At 39.7% G+C, this 24952-nt stretch overlaps 1 protein-coding gene across 1 annotated transcript in view; it reads left to right on the top strand.

Annotated features, from left to right (window-relative positions):
* Nucleotides 1-24952, top strand: part of LOC126413241 (gastrula zinc finger protein XlCGF8.2DB-like) — a 188210-nt gene that overhangs the window by 120613 nt on the left and 42645 nt on the right. The gene's annotated exons all lie outside the window — the stretch shown is intronic.

Below are 24952 nucleotides of genomic sequence, written 5' to 3'. Positions count from 1 at the left end.
ACTCGAAGCTACCTTTCCGTCTATAAGCGAACGACTGTGCGACAACAAAACGAATACTGGAGAAAATCGGCAAGGTATCATTGGAAATCATTTCTAGAAAATACAAGCATCCTGTAGCTCTACCATATGAATTGGAATTCTCTGATGTTAAAATCCATGTTCTAATGGACGAGAGGAATGGAATATTGCAGCAGCTTTATGCAGACTACTATTATCTTTTGGCTTTGGTCATAACGCAAGATTTTACTGGGATTAGGAGTAATTACAGAAGGGGCGGTGTAAAATGTTAAAGAAGGAGATGTGTATGTAACCGAGCTGTTAACTACGAAGTAAATTCTACAATTTCATCACTGGTAGGCATGGTGTTAACTCGAAGCTACCTTTCCGTCTATAAGCGAACGACTGTGCGACAACAAAACGAATACTGGAGAAAATCGGCAAGGTATCATTGGAAATCATTTCTAGAAAATACAAGCATCCTGTAGCTCTACCATATGAATTGGAATTCTCTGATGTTAAAATCCATGTTCTAATGGACGAGAGGCCTGGAATATTGCAGCATCTTTATGCAGACTACTGTTAACTTTCGGCTTTGGTCATAACGCAAGATTTTACTGGGATTAGGAGTAATTACAGAAGAGCGGTGTAAAATGTTAAAGAAGGAGATGTGTATGTAACCGAGCTGTTAACTACGAAGTAAATTCTACAAATTCATCACTGGTGGGCATGGTGTTAACTCGAAGCTACCTTTCCTTCTATACGCGAACGACTGTGCGACAACAAAACGAATACTGGAGAAAATCGGCAAGGTATCATTGGAAATCATTTCTAGAAAATACAAGCATCCTGTAGCTCTACCATATGAATTGGAATTCTCTGATGTTAAAATCCATGTTCTAATGGACGAGAGGCCTGGAATATTGCAGCAGCTTTATGCAGACTACTATTATCTTTTGGGTTTGTTCATAACGCAAGATTTTACTGGGATTAGGAGTAATTACAGAAGGGGCGGTGTGAAATGTTAAAGAAGGAGATGTGTATGTAACCGAGCTGTTAACTACGAAGTAAATTCTACAAATTCATCACTGGTAGGCATGGTGTTAACTCGAAGCTACCTTTCCGTCAATACGCGAACGACCGTGCGACAACAAAACGAATACTGGAGAAAATCGGCAAGGTATAATTGGAAATCATTTCTAGAAAATACAAGCATCCTGTAGCTCTACCATATGAATTGGAATTCTCTGATGTTAAAATCCATGTTCTAATGGACGGGAGGCCTGGAATATTGCAGCAGCTTTATGCAGACTACTGTTAACTTTCGGGTTTGGTCATAACGCAAGATTTTACTGGGATTAGGAGTAATTACAGAAGGGGCGGTGTAAAATGTTAAAGAAGGGGATGTGTATGTAACCGAGCTGTTAACTACAAAGTAAATTCTACAAATTCATCACTGGTGGGCATGGTGTTAACTCGAAGCTACCTTTCCTTCTATACGCGAACGACTGTGCGACAACAAAACGAATACTGGAGAAAATCGGCAAGGTATAATTGGAAATCATTTCTAGAAAATACAAGCATCCTGTAGCTCTACCATATGAATTGGAATTCTCTGATGTTAAAATCCATGTTCTAATGGACGAGAGGCCTGGAATATTGCAGCAGCTTAATGCAGACTACTATTATCATTTGGGTTTGGTCACCACAAGATTTTACTGGGATTAGGAGTAATTAGAGTTTGGGCGGTGTGTAATGATAAAGAAGGAGATGTGTGGGTAATCGAGTTGTTAACTAAGAGGTAAATACTCTAAATTCATCACAGGTAGCCATGGTGTTATATCAAAGCTTTCTTTCCGTCTATACGCGAACTTCAGTGCGACAGCAAGAAGAGTACTGGAGAAAATCGGAATGGAATCATAGGAAATCATTTCTAGAAAATAAAAGCATCCTCTAGCTCTACCATATGAATTGGAATTCTGTGGTGTTAAAATCCATGCTCTAATGGACTAGAGGCCTGGATTATTGAAGCAGCTTTATGCAGACTACTATTACCTTTTGGGTTAGGTCATAACACAAGATATTACTGGGATTAGGAGTAATTAGAGAAGGGGCGGTGTGTAATGATAAAGAAGGAGATGTGTGGGTAACCGAGCTGTTAACTACGAAGTAAATTCTACAAATTCATCACTGGTAGGCATGGTGTTAACTCGAAGCTACCTTTCCTTCTATACGCGAACGACTGTGCGACAACAAAACGAAAACTGGAGAAAATCGGCAAGGTATAATTGGAAATCATTTCTAGAAAATACAAGCATCCTGTAGCTCTACCATATGAATTGGAATTCTCTGATGTTAAAATCCATGTTCTAATGGACGAGAGGCCTGGAATATTGCAGCAGCTTTATGCAGACTACTATTATCTTTTGCCTTTGGTCATAACGCAAGATTTTACTGGGATTAGGAGTAATTACAGAAGGGGCGGTGTGAAATGTTAAAGAAGGAGATGTGTATGTAACCGAGCTGTTAACTACGAAGTAAATTCTACAAATTCATCACTGGTGGGCATGGTGTTAACTCGAAGCTACCTTTCCGTCTATACGCGAACGACCGTGCGACAACAAAACGAATACTGGAGAAAATCGGCAAGGTATCATTGGAAATCATTTCTAGAAAATACAAGCATCCTGTAGCTCTACCATATGAATTGGAATTCTCTGATCTTAAAATCCATGTTCTAATGGACGGGAGGCCTGGAATATTGCAGCAGCTTTATGCAGACTACTGTTAACTTTCGGCTTTGGTCATAACGCAAGATTTTACTGGGATTAGGAGTAATTACAGAAGGGGCGGTGTAAAATGTTAAAGAAGGAGATGTATATGTAACCGAGCTGTTAACTACGAAGTAAATTCTACAAATTCATCACTGGTAGGCATGGTGTTAACTCGAAGCTACCTTTCCGTCTATAAGCAAACGACTGTGCGACAACAAAACGAATACTGGAGAAAATCGGCAAGGTATAATTGGAAATCATTTCTAGAAAATACAAGCATCCTGTAGCTCTACCATATGAATTGGAATTCTCTGATGTTAAAATCCATGTTCTAATGGACGAGAGGCCTGGAATATTGCAGCAGCTTTATGCAGACTACTATTATCTTTTGGCTTTGGTCATAACGCAAGATTTTACTGGGATTAGGTGTAATTACAGAAGGGGCGGTGTAAAATGTTAAAGAAGGAGATGTGTATGTAACCGAGCTGTTATCTACGAAGTAAATTCTACAAATTCATCATTGGTAGGCATGGTGTTAACTCGAAGCTACCTTTCCGTCTATAAGCGAACGACTGTGCGACAACAAAACGAATACTGGAGAAAATCGGCAAGGTATCATTGGAAATCATTTCTAGAAAATACAAGCATCCTGTAGCTCTACCATATGAATTGGAATTCTCTGATGTTAAAATCCATGTTCTAATGGACGAGAGGCCTGGAATATTGCAGCATCTTTATGCAGACTACTGTTAACTTTCGGCTTTGGTCATAACGCAAGATTTTACTGGGATTAGGAGTAATTACAGAAGGGGCGGTGTAAAATGTTAAAGAAGGAGATGTGTATGTAACCGAGCTGTTAACTACGAAGTAAATTCTACAAATTCATCACTGGTAGGCATGGTGTTAACTCGAAGCTACCTTTCCGTCTATACGCGAACGACCGTGCGACAACAAAACGAATACTGGAGAAAATCGGCAAGGTATCATTGGAAATCATTTCTAGAAAATACAAGCATCCTGTAGCTCTACCATATGAATTGGAATTCTCTGATGTTAAAATCCATGTTCTAATGGACGAGAGGCCTGGAATATTGCAGCAGCTTTATGCAGACTACTATTATCTTTTGGCTTTGGTCATAACGCAAGATTTTACTGGGATTAGGAGTAATTACAGAAGGGGCGGTGTAAAATGTTAAAGAAGGGGATGTGTATGTAACCGAGCTGTTAACTACGAAGTAAATTCTACAAATTCATCACTGGTAGGCATGGTGTTAACTCGAAGCTACCTTTCCTTCTATGCGCGAACGACTGTGCGACAACAAAACGAATACTGGAGAAAATCGGCAAGGTATAATTGGAAATCATTTCTAGAAAATACAAGCATCCTGTAGCTCTACCATATGAATTGGAATTCTCTGATGTTGAAATCCATGTTCTAATGGACGAGAGGCCTGGAATATTGCAGCAGCTTTATGCAGACTACTATTATCTTTTGGCTTTGGTCATAACGCAAGATTTTACTGGGATTAGGAGTAATTACAGAAGGGGCGGTGTAAAATGTTAAAGAAGGAGATGTGTATGTAACCGAGCTGTTAACTACGAAGTAAATTCTACAAATTCATCACTGGTAGGCATGGTGTTAACTCGAAGCTACCTTTCCGTCTATACGCGAACGACCGTGCGACAACAAAACGAATACTGGAGAAAATCGGCAAGGTATCATTGGAAATCATTTCTAGAAAATACAAGCATCCTGTAGCTCTACCATATGAATTGGAATTCTCTGATGTTAAAATCCATGTTCTAATGGACGTGAGGCCTGGAATATTGCAGCAGCTTTATGCAGACTACTATTATCTTTTGGCTTTGGTCATAACGCAAGATTTTACTGGGATTAGGAGTAATTACAGAAGGGGCGGTGTAAAATGTTAAAGAAGGGGATGTGTATGTCACCGAGCTGTTAACTACGAAGTAAATTCTACAAATTCATCACTGGTAGGCATGGTGTTAACTCGAAGCTACCTTTCCGTCTATACGCGAACGACCGTGCGACAACAAAACGAATACTGGAGAAAATCGGCAAGGTATCATTGGAAATCATTTCTAGAAAATACAAGCATCCTGTAGCTCTACCATATGAATTGGAATTCTCTGATGTTAAAATCCATGTTCTAATGGACGGGAGGCCTGGAATATTGCAGCAGCTTTATGCAGACTACTGTTAACTTTCGGCTTTGGTCATAACGCAAGATTTTACTGGGATTAGGAGTAATTACAGAAGGGGCGGTGTAAAATGTTAAACAAGGAGATGTGTATGTAACCGAACTGTTAACTACGAAGTAAATTCTACAAATTCATCACTGGTAGGCATGGTGTTAACTCGAAGCTACCTTTCCGTCTATAAGCGAACGACTGTGCGACAACAAAACGAATACTGGAGAAAATCGGCAAGGTATCATTGGAAATCATTTCTAGAAAATACAAGCATCCTGTAGCTCTACCATATGAATTGGAATTCTCTGATGTTAAAATCCATGTTCTAATGGACGAGAGGAATGGAATATTGCAGCAGCTTTATGCAGACTACTATTATCTTTTGGCTTTCGTCATAACGCAAGATTTTACTGGGATTAGGAGTAATTACAGAAGGGGCGGTGTAAAATGTTAAAGAAGGAGATGTGTATGTAACCGAGCTGTTAAGTACGAAGTAAATTCTACAAATTCATCACTGGTAGGCATGGTGTTAACTCGAAGCTACCTTTCCGCCTATAAGCGAACGACCGTGCGACAACAAAACGAATACTGGAGAAAATCGGCAAGGTATCATTGGAAATCATTTCTAGAAAATACAAGCATCCTGTAGCTCTACCATATGAATTGGAATTCTCTGATGTTAAAATCCATGTTCTAATGGACGAGAGGCCTGGAATATTGCAGCATCTTTATGCAGACTACTGTTAACTTTCGGCTTTGGTCATAACGCAAGATTTTACTGGGATTAGGAGTAATTACAGAAGAGCGGTGTAAAATGTTAAAGAAGGAGTTGTGTATGTAACCGAGCTGTTAACTACGAAGTAAATTCTACAAATTCATCACTGGTGGGCATGGTGTTAACTCGAAGCTACCTTTCCTTCTATACGCGAACGACTGTGCGACAATAAAACGAATACTGGAGAAAATCGGCAAGGTATCATTGGAAATCATTTCTAGAAAATAGAAGCATCCTGTAGCTCTACCATATGAATTGGAATTCTCTGATGTTAAAATCCATGTTCTAATGGACGAGAGGCCTGGAATATTGCAGCAGCTTTATGCAGACTACTATTATCTTTTGGGTTTGTTCATAACGCAAGATTTTACTGGGATTAGGAGTAATTACAGAAGGGGCGGTGTGAAATGTTAAAGAAGGAGATGTGTATGTAACCGAGCTGTTAACTACGAAGTGAATTCTACAAATTCATTACTGGTAGGCATGGTGTTAACTCGAAGCTACCTTTCCGTCAATACGCGAACGACCGTGCGACAACAAAACGAATACTGGAGAAAATCGGCAAGGTATAATTGGAAATCATTTCTTGAAAATACAAGCATCCTGTAGCTCTACCATATGAATTGGAATTCTCTGATGTTAAAATCCATGTTCTAATGGACGGGAGGCCTGGAATATTGCAGCAGCTTTATGCAGACTACTGTTAACTTTCGGGTTTGGTCATAACGCAAGATTTTACTGGGATTAGGAGTAATTACAGAAGGGGCGGTGTAAAATGTTAAAGAAGGGGATGTGTATGTAACCGAGCTGTTAACTACGAAGTAAATTCTACAAATTCATCACTGGTGGGCATGGTGTTAACTCGAAGCTACCTTTCCTTCTATACGCGAACGACTGTGCGACAACAAAACGAATACTGGAGAAAATCGGCAAGGTATAATTGGAAATCATTTCTAGAAAATACAAGCATCCTATAGCTCTACCATATGAATTGGAATTCTCTGATGTTAAAATCCATGTTCTAATGGACGAGGGGCCTGGAATATTGCAGCAGCTTTATGCAGACTGCAGTTAACTTTCGGCTTTGGTCGTAACGCAAGATTTTACTGGGATTAGGAGTAATTACAGAAGGGGCGGTGTAAAATGTTAAAGAAGGGGATGTGTATGTAACCGAGCTGTTAACTACGAAGTAAATTCTACAAATTCATCACTGGTAGGCATGGTGTTAACTCGAAGCCATCTTTCCGTCTATAAGCGAACGACTGTGCGACAACAAAACGAATACTGGAGAAAATCGGCAAGGTATAATTGGAAATCATTTCTAGAAAATACAAGCATCCTGTAGCTCTACCATATGAATTGGAATTCTCTGATGTTAAAATCCATGTTCTAATGGACGAGAGGCCTGGAATATTGCAGCAGCTTAATACAGACTACTATTATCATTTGGGTTTGGTCATCACAAGATTTTACTGGGATTAGGAGTAATTAGAGTTTGGGCGGTGTGTAATGATAAAGAAGGAGATGTGTGGGTAATCGAGTTGTTAACTAAGAGGTAAATACTCTAAATTCATCACAGGTAGCCATGGTGTTATATCAAAGCTTTCTTTCCGTCTATACGCGAACGACAGTGCGACAGCAAGAGGAGTACTGGAGAAAATCGGAATGGAATCATAGGAAATCATTTCTAGAAAATAAAAGCATCCTCTAGCTCTACCATATGAATTGGAATTCTGTGGTGTTAAAATCCATGCTCTAATGGACTAGAGGCCTGGATTATTGCAGCAGGTTTATGCAGACTACTATTACCTTTTGGGTTTGGTCATAACACAAGATATTACTGGGATTAGGAGTAATTAGAGAAGGGGCGGTGTGTAATGATAAAGAAGGAGATGGGTGGGTAACCGAGCTGTTAACTACGAAGTAAATTCTACAAATTCATCACTGGTAGGCATGTTGTTAACTCGAAGCTACCTTTCCGTCTATAAGCAAACGACTGTGCGACAACAAAACGAATACTGGAGAAAATCGGCAAGGTATAATTGGAAATCATTTCTAGAAAATACAAGCATCCTGTAGCTCTACCATATGAATGGGAATTCTCTGATGTTAAAATCCATGTTCTAATGGACGAGAGGCCTGGAATATTGCAGCAGCTTTATGCAGACTACTATTATCTTTTGCCTTTGGTCATAACGCAGAATTTTACTGGGATTAGGAGTAATTACAGAAGGGGCGGTGTGAAATGTTAAAGAAGGAGATGTGTATGTAACCGAGCTGTTAACTACGAAGTAAATTCTACAAATTCATCACTGGTGGGCATGGTGTTAACTCGAAGCTACCTTTCCGTCTATACGCGAACGACCGTGCGACAACAAAACGAATACTGGAGAAAATCGGCAAGGTATCATTGGAAATCATTTCTAGAAAATACAAGCATCCTGTAGCTCTACCATATGAATTGGAATTCTCTGATGTTAAAATCCATGTTCTAATGGACGGGAGGCCTGGAATATAGCAGCAGCTTTATGCAGACTACTGTTAACTTTCGGCTTTGGTCATAACGCAAGATTTTACTGGGATTAGGAGTAATTACAGAAGGGGCGGTGTAAAATGTTAAAGAAGGAGATGTGTATGTAACCGAGCTGTTAACTACGAAGTAAATTCTACAAATTCATCACTGGTAGGCATGGTGTTAACTCGAAGCTACCTTTCCGTCTATAAGCGAACGACTGTGCGACAACAAAACGAACACTGGAGAAAATCGGCAAGGTATCATTGGAAATCATTTCTAGAAAATACAAGCATCCTGTAGCTCTACCATATGAATTGGAATTCTCTGATGTTAAAATCCATGTTCTAATGGACGAGAGGCCTGGAATATTGCAGCAGCTTTATGCAGACTACTATTATCTTTTGGCTTTGGTCATACGGCAAGATTTTACTGGGATTAGGAGTAATTACAGAAGGGGCGGTGTAAAATGTTAAAGAAGGGATGTGTATGTAACCGAGCTGTTAACTACGAAGTAAATTCTACAAATTCATCACTGGTAGGCATGGTGTTAACTCGAAGCTACCTTTCCGTCTATAAGCGAACGACTGTGCGACAACAAAACGAATACTGGAGAAAATCGGCAAGGTATCATTGGAAATCATTTCTAGAAAATACAAGCATCCTGTAGCTCTACCATATGAATTGGAATTCTCTGATGTTAAAATCCATGTTCTAATGGACGAGAGGCCTGGAATATTGCAGCATCTTTATGCAGACTACTGTTAACTTTCGGCTTTGGTCATAACGCAAGATTTTACTGGGATTAGGAGTAATTACAGAAGGGCGGTGTAAAATGTTAAAGAAGGAGATGTGTATGTAACCGAGCTGTTAACTACGAAGTAGATTCTACAAATTCATCACTGGTAGGCATGGTGTTAACTCGAAGCTACCTTTCCGTCTATACGCGAACGACCGTGCGACAACAAAACGAATACTGGAGAAAATCGGCAAGGTATCATTGGAAATCATTTCTAGAAAATACAAGCATCCTGTAGCTCTACCATATGAATTGGAATTCTCTGATGTTAAAATCCATGTTCTAATGGACGAGAGGCCTGGAATATTGCAGCAGATTTATGCAGACTACTATTATCTTTTGGCTTTGGTCATAACGCAAGATTTTACTGGGATTAGGAGTAATTACAGAAGGGGCGGTGTAAAATGTTAAAGAAGGGGATGTGTATGTAACCGAGCTGTTAACTACGAAGTAAATTCTACAAATTCATCACTGGTGGGCATGGTGTTAACTCGAAGCTACCTTTCCTTCTATACGCGAACGACTGTGCGACAACAAAACGAATACTGGAGAAAATCGGCAAGGTATAATTGGAAATCATTTCTAGAAAATACAAGCATCCTATAGCTCTACCATATGAATTGGAATTCTCTGATGTTAAAATCCATGTTCTAATGGACGAGGGGCCTGGAATATTGCAGCAGCTTTATGCAGACTGCAGTTAACTTTCGGCTTTGGTCGTAACGCAAGATTTTACTGGGATTAGGAGTAATTACAGAAGGGGCGGTGTAAAATGTTAAAGAAGGGGATGTGTATGTAACCGAGCTGTTAACTACGAAGTAAATTCTACAAATTCATCACTGGTAGGCATGGTGTTAACTCGAAGCCATCTTTCCGTCTATAAGCGAACGACTGTGCGACAACAAAACGAATACTGGAGAAAATCGGCAAGGTATAATTGGAAATCATTTCTAGAAAATACAAGCATCCTGTAGCTCTACCATATGAATTGGAATTCTCTGATGTTAAAATCCATGTTCTAATGGACGAGAGGCCTGGAATATTGCAGCAGCTTAATGCAGACTACTATTATCATTTGGGTTTGGTCATCACAAGATTTTACTGGGATTAGGAGTAATTAGAGTTTGGGCGGTGTGTAATGATAAAGAAGGAGATGTGTGGGTAATCGAGTTGTTAACTAAGAGGTAAATACTCTAAATTCATCACAGGTAGCCATGGTGTTATATCAAAGCTTTCTTTCCGTCTATACGCGAACGACAGTGCGACAGCAAGAGGAGTACTGGAGAAAATCGGAATGGAATCATAGGAAATCATTTCTAGAAAATAAAAGCATCCTCTAGCTCTACCATATGAATTGGAATTCTGTGGTGTTAAAATCCATGCTCTAATGGACTAGAGGCCTGGATTATTGCAGCAGCTTTATGCAGACTACTATTACCTTTTGGGTTTGGTCATAACACAAGATATTACTGGGATTAGGAGTAATTAGAGAAGGGGCGGTGTGTAATGATAAAGAAGGAGATGGGTGGGTAACCGAGCTGTTAACTACGAAGTAAATTCTACAAATTCATCACTGGTAGGCATGTTGTTAACTCGAAGCTACCTTTCCGTCTATAAGCAAACGACTGTGCGACAACAAAACGAATACTGGAGAAAATCGGCAAGGTATAATTGGAAATCATTTCTAGAAAATACAAGCATCCTGTAGCTCTACCATATGAATGGGAATTCTCTGATGTTAAAATCCATGTTCTAATGGACGAGAGGCCTGGAATATTGCAGCAGCTTTATGCAGACTACTATTATCTTTTGCCTTTGGTCATAACGCAGAATTTTACTGGGATTAGGAGTAATTACAGAAGGGGCGGTGTGAAATGTTAAAGAAGGAGATGTGTATGTAACCGAGCTGTTAACTACGAAGTAAATTCTACAAATTCATCACTGGTGGGCATGGTGTTAACTCGAAGCTACCTTTCCGTCTATACGCGAACGACCGTGCGACAACAAAACGAATACTGGAGAAAATCGGCAAGGTATCATTGGAAATCATTTCTAGAAAATACAAGCATCCTGTAGCTCTACCATATGAATTGGAATTCTCTGATGTTAAAATCCATGTTCTAATGGACGGGAGGCCTGGAATATAGCAGCAGCTTTATGCAGACTACTGTTAACTTTCGGCTTTGGTCATAACGCAAGATTTTACTGGGATTAGGAGTAATTACAGAAGGGGCGGTGTAAAATGTTAAAGAAGGAGATGTGTATGTAACCGAGCTGTTAACTACGAAGTAGATTCTACAAATTCATCACTGGTAGGCATGGTGTTAACTCGAAGCTACCTTTCCGTCTATACGCGAACGACCGTGCGACAACAAAACGAATACTGGAGAAAATCGGCAAGGTATCATTGGAAATCATTTCTAGAAAATACAAGCATCCTGTAGCTCTACCATATGAATTGGAATTCTCTGATGTTAAAATCCATGTTCTAATGGACGAGAGGCCTGGAATATTGCAGCAGATTTATGCAGACTACTATTATCTTTTGGCTTTGGTCATAACGCAAGATTTTACTGGGATTAGGAGTAATTACAGAAGGGGCGGTGTAAAATGTTAAAGAAGGGGATGTGTATGTAACCGAGCTGTTAACTACGAAGTAAATTCTACAAATTAATCACTGGTGGGCATGGTGTTAACTCGAAGCTACCTTTCCTTCTATACGCGAACGACTGTGCGACAACAAAACGAATACTGGAGAAAATCGGCAAGGTATCATTGGAAATCATTTCTAGAAAATACAAGCATCCTGTAGCTCTACCATATGAATTGGAATTCTCTGATGTTAAAATCCATGTTCTAATGGACGAGAGGCCTGGAATATAGCAGCAGCTTTATGCAGACTACTATTATCTTTTGGCTTTGGTCATAACGCAAGATTTTACTGGGATTAGGAGTAATTACAGAAGGGGCGGTGTAAAATGTTAAAGAAGGGGATGTGTATGTAACCGAGCTGTTAACTACGAAGTAAATTCTACAAATTCATCACTGGTAGGCATGGTGTTAACTCGAAGCTACCTTTCCTTCTATGCGCGAACGACTGTGCGACAACAAAACGAATACTGGAGAAAATCGGCAAGGTATAATTGGAAATCATTTCTAGAAAATACAAGCATCCTGTAGCTCTACCATATGAATTGGAATTCTCTGATGTTAAAATCCATGTTCTAATGGACGAGAGGCCTGGAATAAAGCAGCAGCTTTATGCAGACTACTATTATCTTTTGGCTTTGGTCATAACGCAAGATTTTACTGGGATTAGGAGTAATTACAGAAGGGGCGGTGTAAAATGTTAAACAAGGGGATGTGTATGTAACCGAGCTGTTAACTACGAAGTAAATTCTACAAATTCATCACTGGTGGGCATGGTGTTAACTCGAAGCTACCTTTCCTTCTATACGCGAACGACTGTGCGACAACAAAACGAATACTGGAGAAAATCGGCAAGGTATCATTGGAAATCATTTCTAGAAAATACAAGCATCCTGTAGCTCTACCATATGAATTGGAATTCTCTGATGTTAAAATCCATGTTCTAATGGACGGGAGGCCTGGAATATTGCAGCAGCTTTATGCAGACTACTATTATCTTTTGGCTTTGGTCATAACGCAAGATTTTACTGGGATTAGGAGTAATTACAGAAGGGGCGATGTAAAATGTTAAAGAAGGGGATGTGTATGTAACCGAGCTGTTAACTACGAAGTAAATTCTACAAATTCATCACTGGTAGGCATGGTGATAACTCGATGCTACCTTTCCGTCTACACGCGAACGACTGTGCGACGGCAAGAGGAATACTGGAGCAAATCGGCAAGGTATCATTGGAAATCATTTCTAGAAAATACAAGCATCCTGTAGCTCTACCATATGAATTGGAATTCTCTGATGTTAAAACCATGTTCTAATGGACGAGAGGCCTAAAATATTGCATCAGCTTTATGCAGACTACTATTATCTTTTGGCTTTGGTCATAACGCAAGATTTTACAGGGATTAGGAGTAATTACAGAAGGGGCGGTGTAAAATGTTAAAGAAGGAGATGTGTATGTAACCGAGCTGTTCACTATGAAGTAAATTCTACAAATTCATCACTGGTAGGCATGGTGATAACTCGAAGCGACCTTTCCGTCAATACGCGAACGACTGTGCGACAACAAAACGAATACTGGAGAAAATCGGCAAGGTATCATTGGAAATCATTTCTAGAAAATACAAGCATCCTGTAGCTCTACCATATGAATTGGAATTCTCTGATGTTAAAATCCATGTTCTAATGGACGAGAGGCCTGGAATATTGCAGCAGCTTTATGCACACTACTATTAACTTTCGGTTTTGGTCATAACGCAAGATTTTACTGGGATTAGTAGTAATTACAGAAGAGGCGGTGTAAAATGTTAAAGAAGTAGATGTGGATGTAACCGAGCTGTTAACTACGAAGTCAATTCTACAAATTCATCACTGGTAGGCATGGTGTTAACTCGAAGCTACCTTTCCGTCTATACGCGAACGACTGTGCGACAACAAAACGAATACTGGAGAAAATCGGCAAGGTATCATAGGAAATCATTTCTAGAAAATACAAGCATCCTGTAGCTCTACCATATGAATTGGAATTCTCTGATGTTAAAACCATGTTCTAATGGACGAGAGGCCTAAAATATTGCATCAGCTTTATGCAGACTACTATTATCTTTTGGCTTTGGTCATAACACTAGATTTTACTGGGATTAGGAGTAATTACAGAAGGGGCGGTGTAAAATGTTATAGAAGGAGATGTGTATGTAACCGAGCTGTTGACTAAGAAGTAAATTCTACAAATTCATCACTGGTAGGCATGGTGTTAACTCGAAGCTACCTTTCCGTCTATAAGCGAACGACTGTGCGACAACAAAACGAATACTGGAGAAAATCGGCAAGGTATCATTGGAAATCATTTCTAGAAAATACAAGCATCCTGTAGCTCTACCATATGAATTGGAATTCTCTGATGTTAAAATCCATGTTCTAATGGACGAGAGGCCTGGAATATTGCAGCAGCTTTATGCAGACTACTATTATCTTTTGGCTTTGGTCATAACGCAAGATTTTACTGGGATTAGGAGTAATTACAGAAGGGGCGGTGTGTAATGTTAAAGAAGGAGATGTGTATGTAACCGAGCTGTTAACTACGAAGTAAATTTTACAAATTCATCACTGGTAGGCATGGTGTTAACTCGAAGCTACCTTTCCGTCTATAAGTGAACGACTGTGCGACAACAAAACGAATACTGGAGAAAATCGGCAAGGTATCATTGGAAATCATTTCTAGAAAATACAAGCATCCTGTAGCTCTACCATATGAATTGGAATTCTCTGATGTTAAAATCCATGTTCTAATGGACGAGAGGCCTGGAATATTGCAGCAGCTTTATGCAGACTACTATTATCTTTTGGCTTTGGTCATAACGCAAGATTTTACTGGGATTAGGAGTAATTACAGAAGGGGCGGTGTAAAATGTTAAAGAAGGGGATGTGTATGTAACCGAGCTGTTAACTACGAAGTAAATTCTACAAATTCATCACTGGTGGGCATGGTGTTAACTCGAAGCTACCTTTCCTTCTATACGCGAACGACTGTGCGACAACAAAACGAATACTGGAGAAAATCGGCAAGGTATCATTGGAAATCATTTCTAGAAAATACAAGCATCCTGTAGCTCTACCATATGAATTGGAATTCTATGATGTTAAAATCCATGTTCTAATGGACAAGAGGAATGGAATATTGCAGCAGCTTTATGCAGACTACTATTATCTTTTGGCTTTGGTCATAACGCAAGATTTTACTGGGATTAGGAGTAATTACAGAAGGGGCGGTGTAAAATGTTAAAGAAGGAGATGTGTATGTAACCGAGCTGTTAACTACGAAGTAAATTCTACAAATTCATCACTGGTAGGCATGGTGTTAACTCGAAGCTACCTTTCCGTCTATAAGCGAACGACTGTGCGACAACAAAACGAATACTGGAGAAAATCGGCAAGGTATCATTGGAAATCATTTCTAGAAAATACAAGCATCCTGTAGCTCTACCATATGAATTGGAATTCTCTGATGTTAAAATCCATGTTCTAATGGACGAGAGGCCTGGAATATTGCAGCATCTTTATGCAGACTACTGTTAACTTTCGGCTTTGGTCATAACGCAAGATTTTACTGGGATTAGGAGTAATTACAGAAGAGCGGTGTAAAATGTTAAAGAAGGAGATGTGTATGTAACCGAGCTGTTAACTACGAAGTAAATTCTACAAATTCATCACTGGTAGGCATGGTGTTAACTCGAAGCTACCTTTCCGTCTATACGCGAACGACCGTGCGACAACAAATCGAATACTGGAGAAAATCGGCAAGGTATCATTGGAAATCATTTCTAGAAAATACAAGCATCCTGTAGCTCTACCATATGAATTGGAATTCTCTGATGTTAAAATCCATGTTCTAATGTACGAGAGGCCTGGAATATTGCAGCAGATTTATGCAGACTACTATTATCTTTTGGCTTTGGTCATAACGCAAGATTTTACTGGGATTAGGAGTAATTACAGAAGGGGCGGTGTAAAATGTTAAAGAAGGGGATGTGTATGTAACCGAGCTGTTAACTACGAAGTAAATTCTACAAATTCATCACTGGTAGGCATGGTGTTAACTCGAAGCTACCTTTCCGTCTATAAGCAAACGACTGTGCGACAACAAAACGAATACTGGAGAAAATCGGCAAGGTATCATTGGAAATCATTTCTAGAAAATACAAGCATCCTGTAGCTCTACCATATGAATTGGAATTCTCTGATGTTAAAATCCATGTTCTAATGGACGAGAGGAATGGAATATTGCAGCAGCTTTATGCAGACTACTATTATCTTTTGGCTTTGGTCATAACGCAAGATTTTACTGGGATTAGGAGTAATTACAGAAGGGGCGGTGTAAAATGTTAAAGAAGGAGATGTGTATGTAACCGAGCTGTTAACTACGAAGTAAATTCTACAAATTCATCACTGGTTGGCATGGTGTTAACTCGAAGCTACCTTTCCGTCTATAAGCGAACGACTGTGCGACAACAAAACGAATACTGGAGAAAATCGGCAAGGTATCATTGGAAATCATTTCTAGAAAATACAAGCATCCTGTAGCTCTACCATATGAATTGGAATTCTCTGATGTTAAAATCCATGTTCTAATGGACGAGAGGCCTGGAATATTGCAGCATCTTTATGCAGACTACTGTTAACTTTCGGCTTTGGTCATAACGCAAGATTTTACTGGGATTAGGAGTAATTACAGAAGGGCGGTGTAAAATGTTAAAGAAGGAGATGTGTATGTAACCGAGCTGTTAACTACGAAGTAAATTCTACAAATTCATCACTGGTAGGCATGGTGTTAACTCGAAGCTACCTTTCCGTCTATACGCGAACGACCGTGCGACAACAAAACGAATACTGGAGAAAATCGGCAAGGTATCATTGGAAATCATTTCTAGAAAATACAAGCATCCTGTAGTTCTACCATATGAATTGGAATTCTCTGATGTTAAAATCCATGTTCTAATGGACGAGAGGCCTGGAATATTGCAGCAGATTTATGCAGACTACTATTATCTTTTGGCTTTGGTCATAACGCAAGATTTTACTGGGATTAGGAGTAATTACAGAAGGGGCGGTGTAAAATGTTAAAGAAGGGGATGTGTATGTAACCGAGCTGTTAACTACGAAGTAAATTCTACAAATTCATCACTGGTGGGCATGGTGTTAACTCGAAGCTACCTTTCCTTCTATAGGCGAACGACTGTGCGACAACAAAACGAATACTGGAGAAAATCGGCAAGGTATCATTGGAAATCATTTCTAGAAAATACAAGCATCCTGTAGCTCTACCATATGAATTGGAATTCTCTGATGTTAAAATCCATGTTCTAATGGACGAGAGGCCTGGAATATTGCAGCAGGTTTATGCAGACTACTATTATCTTTTGGCTTTGGTCATAACGCAAGATTTTACTGGGATTAGGAGTAATTACAGAAGGGGCGGTGTAAAATGTTAAAGAAGGGGATGTGTATGTAACCGAGCTGTTAACTACGAAGTAAATTCTACAAATTCATCACTGGTGGGCATGGTGTTAACTCGAAGCTACCTTTCCTTCTATGCGCGAACGACTGTGCGACAACAAAACGAATACTGGAGAAAATCGTCAAGGTATAATTGGAAATCATTTCTAGAAAATACAAGCATCCTGTAGCTCTACCATATGAATTGGAATTCTCTGATGTTAAAATCCATGTTCTAATGGACGAGAGGCCTGGAATATTGCAGCAGCTTTATGCAGACTACTATTATCTTTTGGCTTTCGTCATAACGCAGATTTTACTGGGATTAGGAGTAATTACAGAAGGGGCGGTGTAAAATGTTAAAGAAGGAGATGTGTATGTAACCGAGCTATTAACTACGAAGTAAATTCTACAAATTCATCACTGGTGGGCATGGTGTCAACTCGAAGCTACCTTTCCGTCTATACGCGAACGACCGTGCGACAACAAAACGAATACTGGAGAAAATCGGCAAGGTATCATTGGAAATCATTTCTAGAAAATACAAGCATCCTGTAGCTCTACCATATGAATTGGAATTCTCTGATGTTAAAATCCATGTTCTAATGGACGTGAGGCCTGGAATATTGCAGCAGCTTTATGCAGACTACTATTATCTTTTGGCTTTGGTCATAACGCAAGATTTTACTGGGATTAGGAGTAATTACAGAAGGGGCGGTGTAAAATGTTAAAGAAGGGGATGTGTATGTAACCGAGCTGTTAACTACGAAGTAAATTCTACAAATTCATCACTGGTAGGCATGGTGATAACTCGATGCTACCTTTCCGTTTACACGCGAACGACTGTGCGACGGCAAGAGGAATACTGGAGCAAATCGGCAAGGTATCATTGGAAATCATTTCTAGAAAATACAAGCATCCTGTAGCTCTACCATATGAATTGGAATTCTCTGATGTTAAAACCATGTTCTAATGGACGAGAGGCCTAAAATATTGCATCAGCTTTATGCAGACTACTATTATATTTTGGCTTTGGTCATAACGCAAGATTTTACTGGGATTAGGAGTAATTACAGAAGGGGCGGTGTAAAATGTTAAAGAAGGAGATGTGTATGTAACCGAGCTGTTCACTACGAAGTAAATTCTACAAATTCATCACTGGTAGGCATGGTGTTAACTCGAAGCGACCTTTCCGTCAATACGCGAACGACTGTGCGACAACAAAACGAATACTGGAGAAAATCGGCAAGGTATCATTGGAAATCATTTCTAGAAAATACAAGCATCCTGTAGCTCTACCATATGAATTGGAATTCTCTGATGTTAAAATCCATGTTCTAATGGACGAGAGGCCTGGAATATTGCAGCAGCTTTATGCACACTACTATTAACTTTCGGTTTTGGTCATAACGCAAGATTTTACTGGGATTAGTAGTAATTACAGAAGAGGCGGTGTAAAATGTTAAAGAAGTAGATGTGGATGTAACCGAGCTGTTAACTACGAAGTCAATTCTACAAATTCATCACTGGTAGGCATGGTGTTAACTCGAAGCTACCTTTCCGTCTATACGCGAACGACTGTGCGACAACAAAACGAATACTGGAGAAAATCGGCAAGGTATCATTGGAAATCATTTCTAGAAAATACAAGCATCCTGTAGCTCTACCATATGAATTGGAATTCTCTGATGTTAAAACCATGTTCTAATGGACGAGAGGCCTAAAATATTGCATCAGCTTTATGCAGACTACTATTATCTTTTGGCTTTGGTCATAACACTAGATTTTACTGGGATTAGGAGTAATTACAGAAGGGGCGGTGTAAAATGTTAAAGAAGGAGATGTGTATGTAACCGAGCTGTTGGCTAAGAAGTAAATTCTACAAATTCATCACTGGTAGGCATGGTGTTAAATCGAAGCTACCTTTCCGTCTATAAGCGAACGACTGTGCGACAACAAAACGAATACTGGAGAAAATCGGCAAGGTATCATTGGAAATCATTTCTAGAAAATACAAGCATCCTGTAGCTCTACCATATGAATTGGAATTCTCTGATGTTAAAATCCATGTTCTAATGGACGAGAGGCCTGGAATATTGCAGCAGCTTTATGCAGACTACTATTATGTTTTGGCTTTGGTCATAACGCAAGATTTTACTGGGATTAGGAGTAATTACAGAAGAGGCGGTGTGTAATGTTAAAGAAGGAGATGTGTATGTAACCGAGCTGTTAACTACGAAGTAAATTCTACAAATTCATCACTGGTAGGCATGGTGTTAACTCGAAGCTACCTTTCCGTCTATAAAAGAACGACTGTGCGACAACAAAACGAATACTGGAGAAAATCGGCAAGGTATCATTGGAAATCATTTCTAGAAAATACAAGCATCCTGTAGCTCTACCATATGAATTGGAATTCTCTGATGTTAAAATCCATGTTCTAATGGACGAGAGGCCTGGAATATTGCAGCAGCTTTATGCAGACTACTATTATCTTTTGGCTTTGGTCATAACGCAAGATTTTACTGGGATTAGGAGTAATTACAGAAGGGGCGGTGTAAAATGTTAAAGAAGTTGATGTGTATGTAACCGAGCTGTTAACTACGAAGTAAATTCTACAAATTCATCACTGGTGGGCATGGTGTTAACTCGAAGCTACCTTTCCTTCTATACGCGAACGAGTGTGCGACAACAAAACGAATACTGGAGAAAATCGGCAAGGTATAATTGGAAATCATTTCTAGAAAATACAAGCATCCTGTAGCTCTACCATATGAATTGGAATTCTCTGATGTTAAAATCCATGTTCTAACGGAACGAGAGGCCTGGAATATTGCAGCAGCTTTATGCAGACTACTATTATCTTTTGGCTTTGATCATAACGCAAGATTTTACTGGGATTAGGAGTAATTACAGAAGGGGCGGTGTGAAATGTTAAAGAAGGAGATGTGTATGTAACCGAGCTGTTAACTACGAAGTAAATTCTACAAATTCATCACTGGTAGGCATGGTGTTAACTCGAAGCTACCTTTCCGTCTATACGCGAACGACTGTGCGACAACAAAACGAATACTGGAGAAAATCGGCAAGGTATCATTGGAAATCATTTCTAGAAAATACAAGCATCCTGTAGCTCTACCATATGAATTGGAATTCTCTGATGTTAAAACCATGTTCTAATGGACGAGAGGCCTAAAATATTGCATCAGCTTTATGCAGACTACTATTATCTTTTGGCTTTGGTCATAACGCAAGATTTTACTGGGATTAGGAGTAATTACAGAAGGGGCGGTGTAAAATGTTAAAGAAGGAGATGTGTATGTAACCGAGCTGTTCACTACGAAGTAAATTCTACAAATTCATCACTGGTAGGCATGGTGTTAACTCGAAGCGACCTTTCCGTCTATACGCGAACGACTGTGCGACAACAAAACGAATACTGGAGCAAAACGGCAAGGTATCATTGGAAATCATTTCTAGAAAATACAAGCATCCTGTAGCTCTACCATATGAATTGGAATTCTCTGATGTTAAAACCATGTTCTAATGGACGAGAGGCCTAAAATATTGCATCAGCTTTATGCAGACTACTATTATCTTTTGGCTTTGGTCATAACGCAAGATTTTACTGGGATTAGGAGTAATTACAGAAGGGGCGGTGTGAAATGTTAAAGAAGGAGATGTGTATGTAACCGAGCTGTTAACTACGAAGTAAATTCTACAAATTCATCACTGGTAGGCATGGTGTTAACTGGAAGCTACCTTTCCGTCTATACGCGAACGACTGTGCGACAACAAAACGAATACTGGAGAAAATCGGCAAGGTATCATTGGAAATCATTTCTAGAAAATACAAGCATCCTGTAGCTCTACCATATGAATTGGAATTCTCTGATGTTAAAATCCATGTTCTAATGGACGAGAGGCCTGGAATATTGCAGCAGCTTTATGCACACAACTATTAACTTTCGGCTTTGGTCATAACGCAAGATTTTACTGGGATTAGGAGTAATTACAGAAGAGGCGGTGTAAAATGTTAAAGAAGTAGATGTGGATGTAACCGAGCTGTTAACTACGAAGTCAATTCTACAAATTCATCACTGGTAGGCATGGTGTTAACTCGAAGCTACCTATCCGTCTATACGCGAACGTCTGTGCGACATCAAAACGAATACTGGAGAAAAACGGCAAGGTATCATTGGAAATCATTTCTAGAAAATACAAGCATCCTGTAGCTCTACCATATGAATTGGAATTCTCTGATGTTAAAACCATGTTCTAATGGACGAGAGGCCTAAAATATTGCATCAGCTTTATGCAGACTACTATTATCTTTTGGCTTTGGTCATAACGCAAGATTTTACTGGGATTAGGAGTAATTACAGAAGGGGCGGTGTAAAATGTTAAAGAAGGAGATGTGTATGTAACCGAGCTGTTCACTACGAAGTAAATTCTACAAATTCATCACTGGTAGGCATGGTGTTAACTCGAAGCTACCTTTCCGTCTATACGAGAACGACCGTGCGACAACCAAACGAATAATGGAGAAAATCGGCAAGGTATCATTGGAAATCATTTCTAGAAAATACAAGCATCCTGTAGCTCTACCATATGAATTGGAATTCTCTGATGTTAAAATCCATGTTCTAATGGACGAGAGGCCTGGAATATTGCAGCAGCTTTATGCAGACTACTATTATGTTTTGGCTTTGGTCATAACGCAAGATTTTACTGGGATTAGGAGTAATTACAGAAGGGGCGGTGTAAAATGTTAAAGAAGGAGATGTGTATGTAACCGAGCTGTTCACTACGAAGTAAATTCTACAAATTCATCACTGGTAGGCATGGTGTTAACTCGAAGCTACCTTTCCGTCTATACGCGAACGACCGTGCGACAACCAAACGAATAATGGAGAAAATCGGCAAGGTATCATTGGAAATCATTTCTAGAAAATACAAGCATCCTGTAGCTCTACCATATGAATTGGAATTCTCTGATGTTAAAATCCATGTTCTAATGGACGAGAGGCCTGGAATATTGCAGCAGCTTTATGCAGACTACTATTATCTTTTGGCTTTGGTCATAACGCAAGATTTTACTGGGATTAGGAGTAATTACAGAAGGGTCGGTGTAAAATGTTAAAGAAGGAGATGTGTATGTAACCGAGCTGTTCACTACGAAGTAAATTCTACAAATTCATCACTGGTTGGCATGGTGTAAACTCGAAGCTACCTTTCCGTCTATACGCGAACGACCGTGCGACAACCAAACGAATAATGGAGAAAATCGGCAAGGTATCATTGGAAATCATTTCTAGAAAATACAAGCATCCTGTAGCTCTACCATATGAATTGGAATTCTCTGATGTTAAAATCCATGTTCTAAAGGACGAGAGGCCTGGAATATTGCAGCAGCTTTATGCAGACTACTATTACCTTTTGATTTGGTGATAACACAAGATTTTACAGGGATTAGGAGTAATTAGAGAAGGGGCGGTGTGTAATATCATAGAAGGAGATGTGTGGATACCCGAGCTTTTAACTACGAAGTACCTTCTCCAAATTCTTCACTAGTAGGCATGGTGTCAACTCGAAGCTATCTTTTCGTCTACACGCGAACGACTGTGCAACAGCAAGACGAATACTTGAGAAAATCGGCAAGGTATCATTGGAAATCATTTCTAGAAATTACAAGCATCCTGTAGCTCTACCATATGAATTGGAATTCTCTGATGTTAAAATCCATGTTCTAATGGACGAGAGTCCTGGAATATTGCAGCAGCTTTATGCAGACTACTATTACCTTTTGATTTGGTCATAACACTAGATTTTACTGGGATTAAGAGTAATTAGAGAAGGGGCGGTGTCTAATATCAAAGAAGGAGATGTGTGGATACCCGAGCTTTTAACTACGAAGTAAATTCTACAAATTCATCACTGGTAGGCATGGTGTTAACTCGAAGCTACCTTTTCGTCTATACGCGAACGACAGTGCGACAGCAAGAGGAATACTGGAGAAAATCGGCATGGTATCATTGGAAATCATTTCTAGAAAATACAAGCATCCTATAGTTTCACCATATGATTTGGAATTCTCTGATGTTAAAATCCATGTTCTGGTGGACGAGCGGCCTGGAATATTGCAGCAGCTTTATGCAGACGTCTATTATCTTTGGGATTTGGTCATAACACAAGATTTTTCTGCGATTTTTAAAAAATTGAAATGTGCGATAACCCAATGTGAAACTGCAGCTTCTGCTTGGACAAAAACTACCAGCATTGTGATGGTGGGCAACGATGAGACAACTGGAACAGACTGTTTAACGTGGCTGACCTCCAGTTGTAGAGGGAAGCTGTGTGATAAATTATTATCTCAAATTACGAGTCCGGAAGTAAACATAGTTATTTGTAACCATCTTTGAATTTTACAATATGTGTGGACAAACGATAACGAGAAACTTTCAGGTCTTGCTTGGCGGAGGAGCTTGATATTACGTGGCAGTAAGTTACAATACAGAATAGATCGTGTGTTTGACTCTGTATGAGACTGTTTATGTGTTTAAGACCCTAACAAACCACATTTACGATGTACTCCACTAGTCTCCATACCAAACATGTCCATGGGATATGCGCTAAGTAATAATTTACTGAACGGCTGTTGTATGGTATTTAACAACGTTCCATTGTTTGTCTTTTGGGGTATTAAGAATACCCAGAAGCCTGTGTACAAATAACACTGCCTCACACTCAAGACAGAGAAAAGCTTATAAATTATGCTCTGCCGGCAAACATTTTAAACCACGTGGAAACTATCTCCACCAAAGACAGTATAAGTATTATAGAGAAGTGCGGTAGTAAAAGACTGGAAACATACAGGGCTATTACAAATGACTGAAGCGATTTCATAAATTCACTGTAGCTCCATTCATTGACATATGGTCACGACACACTACAGATACGCAGAAAAACTCATAAAGTTTTGTTCGGCTGAAGCCGCACTTCAGGTTTCTGCCGCCAGACCGCTCGAGAGTGCAGTGAGACAAAATGGCGACAGGAGGCGAGAAAGCGTATGTCGTGCTTGAAATGCACTCACATCAGTCAGTCATAACAGTGCAACGACACTTCAGGACGAAGTTCAACAAAGATCCACCAACTGCTAACTCCATTCGGCGATGGTATGCGCAGTTTAAAGCTACTGGATTCCTCTGTAAGGGGAAATCAATGGGTCGGCCTGCAGTGAGCGAAGAAACGGTTGAACGCGTGCGTGCAAGTTTCACGCGTAGCCCGCGGACATGCTGGAAAATTGGCTCATGCCACAACTGGAGACCGACAGCTCCCTCTTCATCTTTCAACAGGATGGTGCTCCACCGCACTTCCATCATGATGTTCGGCATTTCTTAAACAGGAGATTGGAAAACCGATGGACCGGTCGTGGTGGAGATCATGATCAGCAATTCATGTCATAGTCTCCACGCTCTCCCGACTTAACCCCATGCGATTTCTTTCTGTGGGGTTATGTGAAAGATTCAGTGTTTAAACCTCCTCTACCAAGAAACGTGCCAGAATTGCGAGCTCGCATCAACGATGCTTTCGAACTCATTGATGGGGACATGCTGCACCGAGTGTGGGAGGAACTTGATTATCGGCTTGATGTCTGCCGAATCACTAAAGGGGCACATATCGAACATTTGTGAAACCCTAAAAAAACTTGTTGAGTTTTTGTATGTGTGTGCAATGCATTATG

The sequence above is a fragment of the Schistocerca serialis genome, chromosome 7 (genome assembly GCF_023864345.2).
Source record: "Schistocerca serialis cubense isolate TAMUIC-IGC-003099 chromosome 7, iqSchSeri2.2, whole genome shotgun sequence".
Lineage (NCBI taxonomy): Eukaryota > Metazoa > Arthropoda > Insecta > Orthoptera > Acrididae > Schistocerca > Schistocerca serialis.
This window is presented reverse-complemented; position numbering and strand designations above follow the sequence as displayed.